At 34.2% G+C, this 4058-nt stretch overlaps 1 protein-coding gene across 3 annotated transcripts in view; it reads right to left on the bottom strand.

Moving 5' to 3' along the window:
- LOC118740396 (NF-kappa-B inhibitor cactus-like) overlaps positions 1-4058 on the bottom strand; it is a 47568-nt gene that overhangs the window by 1132 nt on the left and 42378 nt on the right. The gene's annotated exons all lie outside the window — the stretch shown is intronic.

The raw sequence follows: 4058 nt of genomic DNA, 5'->3' as shown, positions 1-4058 counted from the left end.
TGAAATAGATTATCAAAAAACATTTTATTGTTAAAAGATATGTTTGTATGCATACGGTAGTTGCCACATAATTAGGGATACTATTTCTTTATAAGTTTTGACCATTTATTTTTTACTTTATTTGTTTTTAACTTTTTTTACAAAGATATATTTTATACCAAAACGAAAACCCTGCAACTCAAAGTTTCATTAAAAATCGCAAAATTTCCAAAAATGATAATCAAAATATATAACTTTTAAATCACGTTCTCTAGAAACAAATTCGGGTATGCAGATTTACAGCGCATTCAACGTCAGCATAATATTGTGCAAGTTTTAAGCGGCTAAAACCTTGCGTTGTTTTTTGATAATTTTTTACAAAGTGTGTTAGAAATGTTTTTATATAGGTGCATAAATACAAATAACTAAAAAAAAAAATAAATAAATAGACAGAACGTAATTACCTCGTAGGATTGTGTCAACCAGTATGAGTTTGTTCAGTGGTTTTCTCTCCCATCTTCCGTCCCAGTTGAATTGCAGCAATGTTTCGTCCGTAAATAAATGTTTAATGACGCTGCCTACGTCCTCAGACACACCTTTTAGTTTTATAATATATGTGGCCTTTTGAAAATATATGTACAGCAATTAGAATGTAAAATAAGCATTCCATCATATAATTCTTTACCATGGCTTGTGCATACTCTGGATCTCGTAACTTGGTTTCCATTAAATCCACAGCGCAATCGGACTGCAGTGGCAGAGAACTGGCGATGTCATCTAAATTTTTGTCAGAAATTATTCATTTTAAATGAAATATTTTATAAAACTTATGTTTATTTTTCCACAGCACTTTAAGTTTTGAGCATCTTTTCGTTTTGCGTCTTTCTTTTTTCTGTTGATGTGCGCATTTGAACTTCTTCAGTACCAAGTACTTTATAATACGGTTTTATTTATTACGTTTATATATAAAAAGAATATCATACCACAATGAAAACTTTTATTTTTACTTACTTTTGCTATGAGCGGGGTCGAATAATGATAAAATTAAAATTAAACTAATTAAGTTCAAAATTATATCCAAGTACTTCAGTACTCGACATTATTTGGCAGGTACAACTACTTTTTCTGAGCACAAAATGCAGCCCTAGTGAATCTTGTGGTTACTATGGCAACCAACTACCGTTACTTCTATCAGCATTGACACTCACTTGATCGATCACATGACAGTCATTCCCTACAGAGCCAAACTGGCATATAAGATTTTGTATATGTGTTAGTTTTCGTTGTGAATGTGTTGGAGTTTCTATCAATCGCGTCTTGTAGAGATATGTGTATGTATACGCGGAGATGTAAATAAAGCAAAACAGACGAAAATTTGACACAAGCGTGCTCATAAGAAGAAGCATACCCTACAAGAATTGTGTGATGGAAACTAACACATTCTCATTTACCTTACTAACACGTTTACAAATTTTGCGTTGGTTAAAAAGAAACAACTAAATAATGCCATAAGTCGGAGGAAGACGGAACACAAATGTTTACATCAGATTTTTCACACTGCCCTTTAGAATTTGATAGAAACTTGTAGGTAGCCTGTGACAGAAATCTCTATCGTTCTTGCCACTCAAATGATTTGTCAAATGATAGTCACTGTTCTTGCAGGGTAGCTTCTATCGCTATCACCTGTAATTGATGCGCCTTGAAAAACGCGGTAAAAATTAGCACAACGGAGTTCTGGTTGAACGATTCGTCAGACGATGAAAGCTTAGTAAACTGGCCAGGAGCAGAAAACGTTTGAGATAGTTTAAGTGTAGCCTTTCGAATATATTTTGACATACAATATATTTAAGAAATTTTGTGATCCAAATCTATTTAAAATATATTAAAACTATAAACAGCTCTATGATTTTGTTCTCAGATATCGTGCCAACTGTGTATTGAGATTTTCTTTCATAAGTAGAACCAGCCTTCCGAGCTTGTGTTTAGTATTAGGTGCGTTCGTTTAAAATCTCCAGCAGAAACCAACCAACTGCCAAATTCCGGCGAAATGTCATCTGTTCTCTCACAAGAGAGAAATATCCAAAATAGTACGCGAACAGAAAATTTGCAGAAACTTGCAAGTTAGACGAACAGCTGATATAATTTTTGTTTACATACAAAAGTGTAAAATTTAAAACGTACGAAAAGTCGTCGCAAAGTGTTATACTGACACAGTTTATTGATTAAACAAATAACTACTTATTTCTTACAAGTTTAATTAGTCGCATTTTGTAATTTTTATCTTCCAAACCATCAAATTCAATTTTGTGATTTGCGTAAATGCCAACCAGCTGTTTTTGATCAGCTGTTTCCCTGTTGGCAAATTGCTGTTGGCAAAAATTTTTCCAACAGAAACTAACAGCTTCCCCTCAAAATGAAATGTCACTTTGCTCTCTCAATTTCCCCTACTTTGCAAGTTTTTTGCGTACGCGAACGCAAAAACCTGTAAGTTTTGGTTAAACTTGAACAATTAACAGCTACGCGAACGAACCTATTCACGACGTTAGAACTGCATAATATTAACAAAAATTGTTTAAAATTAAACTAGCCGCTAAAAAGTAGGAAAACAAATGCAAAATCATACATTTTTAACAATTTTATAACTCGACACTTGCCCGTTCTGTTAAACCATGTTCTGACCGACAACGAAAACACTTTGAAAACGTGTTTTGGGATTGTGGGCTGAAGGCTGTTCACACCGGCTGTTAGCAAGAACGATAGAATACAAGATTGCGCCGATCAGAGAGGATTTTTGAGAATAACTTTTGTGTGACGTCACACTGGTGCAATTGCGAGAGAGAAATGCCAAAACATGAGCAAGAATGGAAGAAGAAGAAAAAATGTTGCAAGGAAAACGTAAACAAGTTGCACACGTGTGACGTCATGCAAACAACTATTCTGTCAAATTCGTTAAGAGAGGAATAGCGGTCCGAGATCGGCGCAACCTTTGTATTCTCTCAATCGTGGGCTGTTAGTGTTTTCGTTGACATTTCTTACATCCTCTGATTACAGTTTTGCTACACAAAAACAAAACTAAAATGCTTTTCCCTCATTTTCTTTTCATTAGCAACCTCTTACTTTCATTCTTATTTTACTTTTGCCAGCCAATTAACTATAAATCCGAAATGGCGTATTAAAGATGATAAAATATGACTTCCACTTCGATAAATAATCGAAAAAAACTAGTGAAGACACCGATTAGAATGAGTGGAACGTGAGTTTTCAAGTAGTTTGCAGCGAAAACTGGTTTTCGTTTGACAGATTTTACATGGACGAAAACACAAGTTTTAAGTCGAAAACCAGTTTTAGCAACGAAATCATGTTTTCGATGTCGGTCACAACTGTGGTATTAGGAAGCATCTGCCTAAACACATATTTTACGATGTCCAACAATCACTACATCCCGGCAAGCCATCTTGAACTCTGTCGACCCCATCGAGTTGCTTAAAAATCCAACCCAGAGAAATGTACAACTAATATATAGTTTTCTCAAAGAGGTAGACCTGCTCAGACGAATATAACCCATAAGGCTGGTTACTCTAACTCAACTTAACTTAGTTTAGCCATTTTTTGGACTTAAGTCAAAAGTTAGCCTACTTTTTACACAGCTTATTCTTGACTAAGTTTAAAAAATTGGCCAAACTAAGTTAAGTTGAGTTGGAGAAACCAGCCCATAATATTGTAAAACAATATGCAAAGATACATATATTTTCATTCGAATAAGATGCAAAGGACAGCTGAGGGCCTTCGTTGCCATTGCTGTGAATCGTAATGTATTTATTATTTGTTTCTAGCAGTTTCCATTAGAAAAATTTAGTACTTTGATTAGAAATATACAATAATACTTAGCAAATCGCATCGATTTAAAATCGTACGATTGGCAGAACATCCCGGTAACCAATTTATCAATTTCTACCAAACTTGATGCACTTAATAATCTTTGTACGAAAAAGCGATTCGTTGAAAATTATTTAAATCGGACTGAAACTATAATGGTAATTTTCGGATATACGAAAACTCCGATATTTCAATAACTGAGG

The sequence above is a fragment of the Rhagoletis pomonella genome, unplaced genomic scaffold (genome assembly GCF_013731165.1).
Source record: "Rhagoletis pomonella isolate Grant_MI unplaced genomic scaffold, Rhpom_1.0 Rhpom_scaffold_00006, whole genome shotgun sequence".
NCBI lineage: Eukaryota > Metazoa > Arthropoda > Insecta > Diptera > Tephritidae > Rhagoletis > Rhagoletis pomonella.
The sequence above is the reverse complement of the archived record's forward strand: the minus strand, read 5'-3'. Positions and strand labels throughout refer to the sequence as shown.